General features: G+C 43.8%; 1 protein-coding gene across 3 annotated transcripts in view; it reads left to right on the forward strand.

Moving 5' to 3' along the window:
* Positions 1 to 13,017, forward strand: part of DYM (dymeclin) — a 335,376-nt gene continuing 322,359 nt past the window's right edge. For 2 of the 3 annotated variants that reach the window (XM_032310930.1, XM_032310934.1), the window contains exon 1: positions 1 to 305. The gene's annotated coding sequence lies outside the window, so the exon portion shown is untranslated. The remainder of the gene's footprint in view (positions 306 to 13,017) is intronic. The other variant, XM_032310932.1, reaches the window with a different exon arrangement.

Raw genomic sequence — 13,017 nt, forward strand, 5'->3', positions numbered from 1 at the left:
CACGTGATCGTCCGCCGAAGCGCGCCCGGCCGTTCGGTCCCCAGCGGCGTTCTCTGCCGCTTCCCTCTTCTCTCTCCGCCTCCCGGCCTCCGCACGGACGCGGCCGGGGCGGGAGCCGAGCCGGAGCCGAGCCGGAGTCGAGCCGGAGCTGAAGCCGGAGCCGCAGAGACGTGGAATCATGAAGGCCTGAGCCGGCGTGCACCACCCTGGCTGCGGCGGCGACGGCGGCTTCTTCTTATCCCCCCCTTGCCACCAACTCGTGTGTCGGTGGAGCTAGAAGCGGATCTGCCCTGCGGCTGAGACAGGTGGGCTGTGGCGCCTCCCCCAGCGGAGCGGCCCTAGAAGCCTGGCGGGGCCCCCCGCCCCTTGTCGGAGCGGGATCGCGGACGCATCCCGTCGTCGGGACAGCTCCGCTGGCACGGGGGAGAGGGTCCTTTCCTGCCAGTGGGGGACTGGGCCACCGTGGAGGGGTTGTGCCTGGGCCCCGAGAGCCGCCCGCATCTTCCCCCCGTCCCCTTTCAGGGCACAGTGGGCACTTAAAGGGTGAGGGAGTGTGTTAGTCAAGAATGAGAGGGACCTCTGTCCGAGTCTAGTGTTAAGAGTTGGGGGGATACTGAAGAGCAGGTAGATAGAGGCTTCGGGAGATGGGGCGATGTGGATCTGACAAATGGGCGTGTAATGGGCAGGGTGAGCAGTAGTGTTGATCTTTCTTTCCTTTTCATTCCTTCTTGAGGTATACATTGTTCTGGAGAAGTAGTTCACAGACCGTAAAACTCACCCTTTAAAAGTACAATTAAAGTATAACTCCGTAGTTTTTAGCATATTCTCAGGGTTGTGCAACTGTCTAATTCCACAGCATTTTTATCGCGCAAAAAGAAACTCGTATTCATTAACAGTCTCTCTTTATTTCCCCCATTCCCACTTCCTGACACCTAGCAGTTGTGTTTTAACCGAAAGGGTGGGAAGTTAGCCCAGATGTTTGAGAGCTGGTGGTAGTAGTGGGTGATCAAGCTGATAGCAGGAAGTACTGAACGGGGGTAGAGGAATGTTGGGGTGATTGTGATAGGGCCGGCAATGGGGTACACAGAATGAACCGAATAGGGGTGTACGTGGAGTGGGACCCCTGAAGGGGAGACGGGAGGTTGGAGGGAGAGGCGTGTAGAGAGAAGCTGCTGTGAAAACATGGGGGATGGACTCCGTGGAGGGGAGTGTTATCTCAGAGAGGATCCCAGGCCTTTGGTCTGATGGTGGAGGGCGCCAGAAGGAAACTGGAGGTGGAGGGAAGAGATCTATAGGAGTAGGGGAATGGTTGTTCCTGAGCATGAAATTTGTGAATATAGATTTCTAGAATGATCATTCTTTGTTGTAATTTTTATCTTAGATTATCTCTTGGCATCTCAGAGTGACCAAGTATAAATATTGCCATTCTGTAGATGAAGAACAGGCTCTTAGAGGTTAAGTGATTTGGCGAAACTTTTCAGGTTAATAGGGTAAAATGAGTTGGGGATTTAAGAATAATTGATTTTAAAAAATAATCGATTAACTATAAATTGCAGGTGGCTTGAGTGGCAGAGAGTTGAGGGGGGCAATGTCTGGAGAAGGAGATTCAACTGTTAAATATATTGAGTCTGTATTATTAAAGTCCAGGGACTTTGTTGATGTAACTTTTAAATACAGAAAAGCTTAAACATTGAAATAATTTAATATCCCCCATGTACCCATTACCCAGCTTCAGTGATTAGTAGCTCAGGCTCATTTACTTTCATCTCCCTTATCCATTCCTATCCCCACTCCCAGCTATTTTAAAGCAGGCCATAGGCATACCATTTCATTTGTAAATATTTGAGTGTATATCTGTAGAAGGTTGAGTCACTGTCTTCTTAATATGTCCACATTACCATGATCACTTCTAGAAAAATTAATAGTAAGCTCTTAATATCAATATTTAGAAGGACTTATTTTTTATTTATTTTAAAAAATATTTTATTTATTTATTTGACAGAGATCACAAATTGGCAGAGAGGGAAGCAGGAGTAGGGGGAAGCAGGCTCCCTGCCGAGCAGAGAGCCTGATGCGGGGCTTGATCCCAGGACCCTGAGATCATGACCCAGTTGAAGGCAGAGGCTCAACCCACTAGCCACCCACACGTCCCTAGAAGGACTTATTTTTTAAAATGTAACATCCATTTGGTACAAGGAAATTACATAGTGCAAACACTTTGATGTTTGACTCTCTAAAAAACATGGTATAATTGTTTCCTGATTTTTTTTCCTGTTATCCTCTTATTTTCTTGGTTGATATGGTTCATCCTTCTACAGAAAGTTCAAGGAATTGTCACTTTGGCTGGCATTTTAAGTGATGGAGTTTTCATGAGAGCAGGAGCAGCAGGAGAGCAGGAGAAAAATAGAAGTGAAATACCTGTGCAAATTTTAAAAAGTGAAATATACATGCACTAATAATGTATGTCTCATTGCTCTAAATATTTGGGCAATTTGATTACACTTTTTAGATACTTTCACATATTGTTACAAGTTTACTATGTATTAGTTTTCTTTTTTTTTTTAAGATTTTATTTTAGGGAGGGCATGAGGTAGGGGGAGGAAGGACAGAGGGAGAGCAAAAGGGACAAATAGACTTGGCGCTGAGCACAGAGCCCTAAGTGGGGCTTGATTCCAGGACCTTGAAGTTATGACACTTGACTGACTGAGCCACCCAGGCCCCATGCATATATTAGTTTTCTATGCTTATTGTGATATGTTACCACAAATTTAGTATCTGAAAACAACACACATTATTTTTAAGTTCTGTATTTTGAAGTCCAAAATGGGTCTTACTTGGCTAAAATCAGTGTGTCTGCAACGCTGTGTTCTTTTCTAGAGGTTTGTAGGGGAGAATCTGTATTCTTGTTTCTTCCAGCTACTGGTATTCCTTGGCTCACCTCCCTTGGGCTTCCTCTTCAAAGCCAGCAATATTGCATCTCTTCGCCCATTCTGTAGTAGGTCTCTGATCACAGCTGGGAAAGGTTAAGGACCCGTGTGATGAGATCAGGCCCACCTGGATAATTTAGGAGAATTTCCCCCATCCTAAGGTTCTTAACTTAATTATAGCTGCAAAATCCTCTCTGCCAGGTAAGCTAACAATCAGCGGGTTCCACCGATGAGGATATGGACATCTTTGGGGGCTATTGTTCTGCCTACCGTAGTGTGTTTCGGGACATTTTGCTGAGCCTTGATTCCTTGAGTTGGCTTCCTTTATTGCTACAAATTCAGTGTGTTGTCTTTCACTTTAGGTAATGGGAATGGTTAGCGATAGAGAGGACCACTTCGTTTTCCTTTTCAGTGACTTTGACTAACATGAGAAGTTCCTGTGTGCTTGCAATATAGGTTTTGGTAAAATGAAACCTTTAAAAGTGATTTAAGCATTAAAGCAATGTGTAAAGTCTTTCTGTATTTAGATTTGGTCTCCTTGTATTTATGTTTTTTAAGTACTGTATACTTGTAATCAGAGTGTATGTAATGCTCAGCAGCTTCTTGAAGTCATAGGACAGTCTGGGGCAGTGATGGCTCCTGTGCTTCCATTGAGAAGTCTCTGTCCCAGGGGTGGTCGAGGCACCCCCAATCCAACAGGAAGACTTTTTTGTTTTCGGAGAGAGGGAGTTGCCGGGAGGACAGTGGGAGTGAGAGAGAGAGAGAGAGAAAACCTCAAGCAGGCTCCACGCTCAGTGCAGAATTTGACATGGGGGCTCACTCTCACGACTCTTGAGATTATGACCTGAGCCGAAATCAAGAGTTGGATGCTTAACTGACTGACTCACCCAAGCGCCCCCAGAAAGACTCTTAAAGTGAGAAAATATGCAGGAAGAATGAGCTCCAGAAAGACTTCGAGTTGAGGCTCCTTCTCAACTTTTCTTTCTGTGACTTGGTTGAAAAGGGCTGTGAGCCTGAACAGGTAAGGGGCCTGATGGCTGTTGCTGCTCTTTCTTTCCCAGGACCGAGAGAAGACTGAGTCTGGGAGGCACAGAGGACTTAAGGAAGTCCTCTAGTCTGGTATCCTACTTCCAGAGGGGTTTGTGCATTCCACCTTAGCTCTCAAGGCCTTGACCATGTCCGGGTATGAAGGTCCTGGCTGTGATGGTGGTGTGTTTCAGTGTACCACTTCTTAGTTAAGTGTAAGGCGAATTGTTCGCTGTCTGCTCCTGCCTCTCAACTCGTCTCCCCTTAGAAGGTTCTTCGTGGAGCTAATGCTTTGAACTTCTACTTAAAAACTGCATGTAAACAGTGTGTAAATTATCCATCTGTTACTTATTATTATCACTAGTCAAAATAACCTAAGCTAGTAGGGTTGAGAACAGCTTTACAAATAGGTCTTATTAACAGAATTTTATTTATTTATTTATTTATTTATTTGATAGACAGAGAGAGATCACAAATAGACAAGAGAGGCAGGCAGAGAAAGAGGGGGAAGCAGGCTCCCCACTGAGCAGAGAGCCCGATGTGGGGCTCGATCCCAGGACTCTGAGATCATGACCTGAGCTGAAGGCAGAGGCTTAAACCACTGAGCCACCCAGGTGCCCCAGAATTTTTTTTTTATTCATTCCTTTCAGGAAGTTTGGTTGGTACTTTTTGATCTTATCTAATTTTTATCATATTCTTTAAATATGCAGACACCAGGCCGGGGTTGTGGGGTTGGGGTGGGGCTGGGTGTGTGGACAAAATGGGTAAAGGTGCTCAAAAGGTATAAACGTGTAATTTTAAGTCATGGGTTGGGGGAGTAATGTGCAGCATGGCGACTGTAGTTAATACTTATTATATATTTGAAAGTTGCTAACAGTAGATCTTTTAAGTTTTCATCATCAGAAAAAATTGTAATTATGTATGGTGATGGATATTAATTAGACTTAATTGTGACGATTTTGCAATATACACCTAGGGAACTGTAATGTTGTACACCAGAAACTAATATAGTGCTACATGTCACTTATATCTCAACTTACAGACAATGCTGGGCGCCTGGGTAGCTCAGTTGGTTAGGCATCCGGCTTTTGGTTTTATCTCACTCAGGTCATGATTTCAGGGTCGTGAGATTGAGCCCCACGTTGGGCTCCAGGCTCAGTGTGGAGTCTGCTTGGGATTCTTTCCCTCTGCCTCTGCCTCTCCCCCAGCAGGCACACACCACACTTGCTCTAAAATAAATAAGAAAATACAAATGCAGACACTAAAAGTGTCTGTTAATTCAATAAAGACACTGGAAGAATTAAACAGTGTACATTTTGTATGTCATATGGCTGATAATTTCTTTTTTAGATTGGTTCAGTCACTGAATCTTAACAATTCTTTCAGAATATCTCTTGTAACCCTTCGCCTTAGAATACCTTTTTTTTTTTTTTTTAAAGAGATTTATTCATTTATTTTAGAGAGTGAGAGAACGAGCGTGCAGGGGAGCAGAGGGAGGGACAGAGGAGGAGAGGGGATCTTAAGCCGACTTCGGACTTAGTGCTGAGCCTGACTCAGGGGCTCGATTTCACGACCCCGAAATCATGACCTAAGCTGAAACCAAGAGTCAGATGCTTAACCGACTAAGCCACCCAGGCACCCCACCTTGGAACACTTTTAAAGCCTCCTGCTTCAGTTAAGATTAGGTTTGGCCGGGGGTAACAGACACTTTATTGAATAATAGCTTAAACATGTTTGTTTCTCATGTAAAAGTCCAGATCGACAATCCAGGGCTGGTGTGGTGGCTCCAGTGTCACAGGGGACTGGGTTTCTTACTCTGTCATCCTTAGGGTGTGGTCCTTGATTTCTGGGTCTGGATGGTGATGCATGGCATGCAATTAGATAAATGGTCTGGTACCCTCAAGAACATTCTGCACTGGACTTAAATATTTTGAAATCATCAGTGTATAGTGGAAGAGTTCTCTGATCTACAAGCATCAGGGTTGGGTGTGCTCTTACAGTTCCAGTGGGCAAAGTAGAAGCCCGTTAGGAAGTCTTCCTGTTTTAAAGCATCAAGCATCAGCTTGTGCTCTGGCCTTTTTTGCTTCCACTCTGATTCCCTCCCTACTCCAGCCTTGTTGAACTTCTTGCTCTTCCTTAAATGGGCCCCTGCCTGTTTTTATCTTCACTTGAGGCCTTTTATACCTAGTGTTCTCTTTGCTTGGACAATTTTCTGAACCCCACACCCAAGTAGGCCAATCCTTCTTATCCTTCAGGTCTTAGCTTTTGTGGTCTGACCTCTGGGAAGCTTTCACTGAGTCTTGAATAGTTGCTGTATTACAATTTCATGTTGATTTAGCTGTATCTTATACTCAACTGTAAATAAATTCCATTCTTCATATTTGCAATCTTGGCACTTAGCATCGTGCTGGCTACACAGTGGGCTCTCAGGCAATAATGACAGACCCCCTGTGTTTACATAAGCATGATGGGATAGAACTTGGGTAATGCTGGTTTGTGTTTTCAACCCTGCACTGCTCTTTGGTATTTGCACATTGAGTTGTTTATGTGAATCAGTGATCACGATAGTGGATAGTAAAGCACTTTCTCTCTAATTTGTTTAAGAGTTAATTTTCTACTTAAAGTAATGCTTGTGTTTTAGAAAAGATAAATAATATCAGAAGGCATATTATAAAAAATGAGCCATACCCTGTCTTCCCTGTCCTTTGTAGTCTAGTTCCCAGAGTCAGCCACCGTTAACCATGTGTATACGTCATACGGCTCAGTGGCTGTTTTTCGATTTATCCATTGTGGCTGACACCTGTTGACTCCTTGTTATGGTAGATGAGGTGCTCTTCCTCTTCCTCCCCTCCCTTCCAGACCTTCTAGTAGAGAGATATGAGAATTCTTGGCTAATTTAGTGCTCAGTGCTTACCTTGCTAGGAGTACATAAATACTGCTCACTGCTGAGCCCCGTAATTTACCTGGGTTCCCTGCGCCCCACCCCCATTTGCGTATTTTTCCATGAACATAGTACTGATTTTTACCAAATACTGTGAAGGGCCTGTGGGGACTGGGGCCCAGGAAACCGATGCAGGATGTTGCTGTGGCTGCTGCTGTTGCCATGAGCGTGGAGTTGTTTGGTTCCTGTCCCAGAGGCCTCCTGGCTTTCTGGTGTGCGTGTGAGGTGGGCATTCACACCCAGCTGGGCAGTGTCTTGACTTCACACTCCTCTGTTTTTGGAGTTCCTGTTACTAACATTTTCCATGTTTGTCTCTTGTTCTTTATTACGGAAGTTTCTTTGACCTTATCTTCTCTCTGTCCAGTTTTTTAAAGGGCTTGTCAGGTATCCTTTCTTGTCCTTCAGCTGTTTCCTTTTCTGTGACATCTTGTTCTTGGTTCATGGAAGCAATGTGGCCTAGTGGTTTCTGCACCCAGCCTGCTTAGGTGTGAACCCTGGTATGCCACTTTCTAACTGTAGTCTGGAGCAAGTCACTTAATCTTTCTTTGCCTCAGTTTATTTGTCTAGCCCAAGAGTTGGCAGATATTTGTGTAAAGGGCCAGATTGTAAATATTTTGGGCTTCGTAGGCCAAAAGGCAAAATGAAGGCTATTATACAGGTACTTATGTAATGGGAGAGGAAAATTTTTCACAAGTTCTTTACTGATGAAATTCAAAATGCAATACGAATAATGGTTGATAATTTATTTTGTAATAAGTTTTGCTACTGAGAAGAATGAAATCTCTTTTTGGAAGAAGGGGATAACATTTTGTCTAACAGGGTATACTAACTTTAAAGATTTTATTTATTTATTTGACAGACAGAGATCACAAGTAGGCAGAGAGGCAGGCGGGGGGTGGGAAGCAGGCTCCCTGCTGAGCAGAAAACCCAGTGTGGGCTCCATCCCAGGACCCTGAGATCATGACCTGAGCCAAGGGCAGAGGCTTAACCCACTGAGCCACCCAGGCACCCCAGGGTATACCAACTTTAAACCTCAGTAGTCAATATTGATCACAAATGATCATATTTAATGTTGGTTTGTAATGAGATTTTTTTGTATTTCGCTTTTGACAGTATCTTTTTACATGGTACTTCCAAATACTGATGTCAGTCCATGAACATAGGGTTTTAGCGGAGCATATTATTGCTTGGAAAGTATCTATAGAATTCTGCTAGATTCTTTTCTTGATAATTACCTTTTAGCAAATCATCACATTGATCACTGATCTCTTGTCACACAGTTAAATGGTTTTTGAAATGTGGAACTTGTATTGAGGTCTGAAAAATGCTGGAAATGTAGTTTGATTTTGGAAAATGCATTTATTACATATTTGTGTGGCATTGGAGATCTCACATCTCATTTTAATTTTTTATAGCATGCCGAGCGTGTAAGGCAGCCCAACATCACTTGCGACTCAGTGTCAGTTGTCCTGTGAAATGACTACCTCAGTGCAGGTTTTACGTGGAAGTATTACTAGCCTTTTAATTTTAGATTGAATTCACTGATAAATATGAGCAAATCTGCAGCAAAAATGAATTTTCAAAGCCATTTAGTGTTTAGTAACAGTGACTGAGTAAGGTTCTTCAGAAAAATTTTGTTCTCATCTCTGAGCTTGAAAAATTTTCATAAAAACTGTACCCTGGCTAAGCCAGGACAGAATCAGGATATTCAGCTTCTGTTTCTGATGAAATTTTCATGGAACTGATGGTGGCAAAGTTCACGAAAGTAATGAAGTTAACCGTTGTAACTGGTTCAGTAACGTGGTAGATTCAGGTATTTTTTGCCACCTACCTGCTCATTGATTATACAGTGAATAACGAGTAGGTTTTAGACACCTTGCATTTCCACAAGGTTTGTTAAGTTATCCATCCACATGCATTTTTTTTTTTTTAAGATTTTATTTATTTATTTGACAGAAAGAGATCACAAGTAGGCAGAGAGGCAGGCAGAGGCCGGGAGGGAAGCAGGCTCCCCGCTAAGCCGAGAGCCTCATGTAGGACTCGATCCCAGGACTCTGAGATCATGACCTGAGCCGAAGGCAGAGGCTTTAACCCACTGAGCCATCCAGGCGCCCAGCTTCACATGCATTTTTACCACCATCAGTTATTACGCATCTTAGCAGATTCTACTTCAGGTTGTACTGAATTAGTATTTTTCTCCATTCTGGGGGGAAATATTCAGAGCTGTAATTGTTGCATACAGACTGCTCTCTGAACAGCTATTTTCACTGATTGACAGGTCTGAAAGGTGTTTACTTTTTCTGGACACATTTCTTTGCTGTAATCAAACACGGTTTAGTTTAACTCGTGATTGGTGTGAATTTTCTTGTTTGGTTAACACGTGAGCCATTCGGAACTTTGTTTACTTTGGTTGCAGTCTCAGTTTTATCCTTTGTTGATGGGAAGACACTCTGCTGTGATGAAATGTAATGTTTTAGATTTGCTAGCTCTCCTGGTCGTGCTCCGTGGTAGGCCTGTCAGTCTGTTGTGATGAGTACTTAGCTGGTCATGTCTTCCTGTATGGTATTCTGGTACAAGTACGATGCTGTTACATAACAGACACGACGCTTTGACATTTCATCAGATTTTTAAAAAAATGATCTATGCTCTGCTAAAGGCTTGACATCAAAGTCTACTTCTTTTCTTGTTTCCGCATGACAGATATCACTGGTAATAAGCGTTGCAACATGCAAGACACTTGAAATGCCGACTTCTGTCTGCGGAGATTTGTAGTGTGGTGATCAGCAGCATAAAGGCATGAGAACATCACATCTGGTCTCTGTAGTAACTACTCAGCCCTGCTGTTGTATCATTAAAGCAGCTACAGGCAGTACGTGAACAATTGAACATAGCTGTGTTCCAGTAAAACTTTAATTATGGACACTGGCTTTTTAATTTTATGTGATTTCCACATGTCACAGCATACCCCCCCCCCAGTTGTTTAAAAATGTAAAAATCATTCTTCGGACAGCAGGCTGGATTTGGCCCCTTGGGTTGTGATTTGCTGACCCATGATCTACACAATGAGAAGATGACACTACTACCTCAGGTATAGATGAGTTAACATGTGTAAAGGATTGAATAGTGCCTGGGGAATAGTAGGTGCTAAATAAATGTTTGCATTTATTATTGTTACTGCTTTACCTCTCTGAGGCTGTCTTATTTTTTAATTTTTTTCTGAGAAGCCTCTTTGGAGTATCTGAGAATTCCTTTCTTTGGTATATTTTGGTTTCTATGATTAGTGTTATAGGCTTTCCTCACAAGTCCAGTGATTTTTGCTTGTTCACTTGTATTTAAGATTGAAGCGGTTTGTGTGAGTGGATTTTCTTGAGTGGTGGGCATTGCTGGGGTTGGCAGGGCAGCTTTTGAAATGAGGGGGATCCCAAATATTGTGAACTTTTCCCTGGGTGCCCCTTCAGCTTCTCAAGAAGACGCCTCCAGTCCCCTGTCTTGGAGGCGGGGAAGCCCACCATGTGCCTGCAGCAAGCACACCTGAACTTGAGTCTCCTGTTTTCATCCTCCTCATCACCCTCCCATCCTGGGCTCTGGAGGCCAGAGTGTCTGTAGTCGTATTTCTCCAGAGAGCACACACGTGGTTTCTGTTGCGGGGGGAGGAGGGGGTTGGCGGGGCCCACTTACTTTATTTAGCTCTGCACCTTGCTCCTGTCTTTATGATGCTTTTCTCCAGCTTGTTGGCTTTCCTGCGGCTCCATGAGGTGGGCTGGCTTGCCTCTTGTTCAGGTCCCCTTTAGCAGGCACACTGGGGCTTCCTCAGCTCTGCCAGGTCAGTTCCTACCCGTCACTTTTCTGTCTTCCACACCTCCTCTGATCTTTGAGAGCTTAATCTTTTTATTCTCGTGACTCCCATCTTTTTTTTTTTAAGATTTTATTTATTTATTTGTCAGAGAGAGAGAGGAGCGAGAGTGAGCACAAGCAGACAGAGGCAGGCAGAGGCAGAGGGAGAAGCAGGCTCCCTGCCGAGCAAGGAGCCCGATGTGGGACTCGATCCCAGGACGCTGGGGTCATGACCTGAGCCGAAGGCAGCTGCTTAACCAACTGAGCCACCCAGATGTCCCTCATGACTCCCATTTTGATGGAGTGGAGTACCCCAGGGTACTTAATATAGCATGTGGAACATAGTAACCTTTTAGAGAATGTTCTATTACTTGGTGGACTAATGGCACCTGTGCATTTAACATGTCCTTTGGCTAGTAACCATTGCCCACTATTTTTCTAGTCTCCTGTTTCAACTGTGAGCTTTCACCTTAAAGTCTCGAGTACAAATGAGGGGCATGTGTATTTTTTTTTTTTTTCCTTTCTCAGGAAGCAGGCGATTCTGGAATATAGGTTATGATTAATGGATTCTCAAGCCTAGTTGGGACAAAATACAGTAGGGTATCATTTGCATATTTTGAGGGTATTAGGACAGAACTTGGTTATGGAATTTGGTTATGGATTTTTCAGTTTCATTAATGTTTACTTTCCATTTAAGGCACATTGAGTCATGAGTCAGCAAGTCAGTACACATAAAAGAGGAGATTTAATTTTACGTGTCTATCAAATATTTCTTAAATTAAATATAAAATATTGAGCATATCATTTCCTGTCATGGTATTGCTTTCGTCCATGATGGTAAAATTGCCTTGGGGAAATAACATGAAAAGTTAAGTAGCAGTATGGGAGTCAGACAGCAAACCAGGTGTTACTGGAAGGATTCTGAAGTGAGTGGTGGAGATAGAGTGCTTAGGATTTCAGAGCAAGGAGAGAGCAGAGCCCCTTCTGTGCTTAGTGAATAGGGTGGAAGGTGCCGTGGATTAGATGTGGTTTCGAATGGCAGGAGCAGAGGTGTGGATACGCGGGGTCAACGTTTGAGAAGACTGCCTGCTTTTACCTTGCTATGACACTTACTTGCAAACTGAGGTTACAGGCTACTTGTATCCAAATCAGTATGAATGCGTTTTAGAAAATGCTGATGCATGGGCCCTACTTCAGCATTCTGAATTTTTGGTACCCAGGCATTTGCTTTTTTTTTTCCCCAAGATTTACTTATATGAGAGAGCGCGTGCATGCCTGAGCACGCTAGAGCATGAGAGTGTGGGGTGGGGAGGGGGAGAGGGAGAGAGAATCTCAAGCCGACTCCCTGCTGGGCTCAGAGCCTGACATGGGGCTTGATCCAGTGACACTGAGGTCATGATCTGAACTGAAATCAAGAGTCAGAGTCTCAACTGACTGTGCCACCCAGGTGCCCCCAGGCATTTGCATTCTTAAAAATAATTTTTTATTTTATTCTTTTAGAGATTTTATTTATTTATTTATTTGACAGAGAGAGAGAGCCACACACACACAGTGAGAGAGGGAACACAAGCGGGGGAGTGGGAGAGAGAGAAGCAAGCTTCCTGCTGATGAGGGAGCCCAATGTGGGGCTCGATCCCAGAACCCTGGGATCATGCCCTGAGCCGAAGGCAGACGCTTAACTGAATGAGCCACCCCGGCATCCCCAGGCATTTGCATTTTTTAACCGTATGCTCCTCAGATGTTCTTATGTATGTTTAAGTTTGGGAAGTACTGGTTTGGAACGTCATTGGAAATAAATTGGAAAGTGAGCTTTCAGACTGGAGGGTCTTCAATGTCAATACCGTCCTCTGTTTTTCAAGCAATGAGGAATCATTGAATGTTTTTGAGCTGGTGAGTGAAGTGATGGAAGTGGTGATTTTGCTAAAAATAAAGATCTATGATATTGGACCTTTATTTGTCTAGTCCTGCTCTGCCAGGTCCCTTCCTGAGTGCTTTGCGTACTGCCTCATCCTGCTTCAGCCTCCGAAAATCTTACGAGTTTTAAGTACTTTTCCCCCCCATTACACGGTGGTGTTTTTAAGTCGTGAAACAGAGATTCATCCTGACTCTACACAGACTTATTAGGGTCTGTCTCACACTAAGAACCTTTGGTCTTAATCGTAGCGTTGGACGGAATTTCCTTTTAAGGATTCGTGCAGTCCTGGAGGGTGCAGAGTGAATCCAGAAGAGGTGGAGACAGAGAAATCAGATACTGTTGCACTAGGTCACATGGGATTACAGGAGCCTGGC

This window comes from Mustela erminea, chromosome 13 (assembly GCF_009829155.1).
Source record: "Mustela erminea isolate mMusErm1 chromosome 13, mMusErm1.Pri, whole genome shotgun sequence".
Lineage (NCBI taxonomy): Eukaryota > Metazoa > Chordata > Mammalia > Carnivora > Mustelidae > Mustela > Mustela erminea.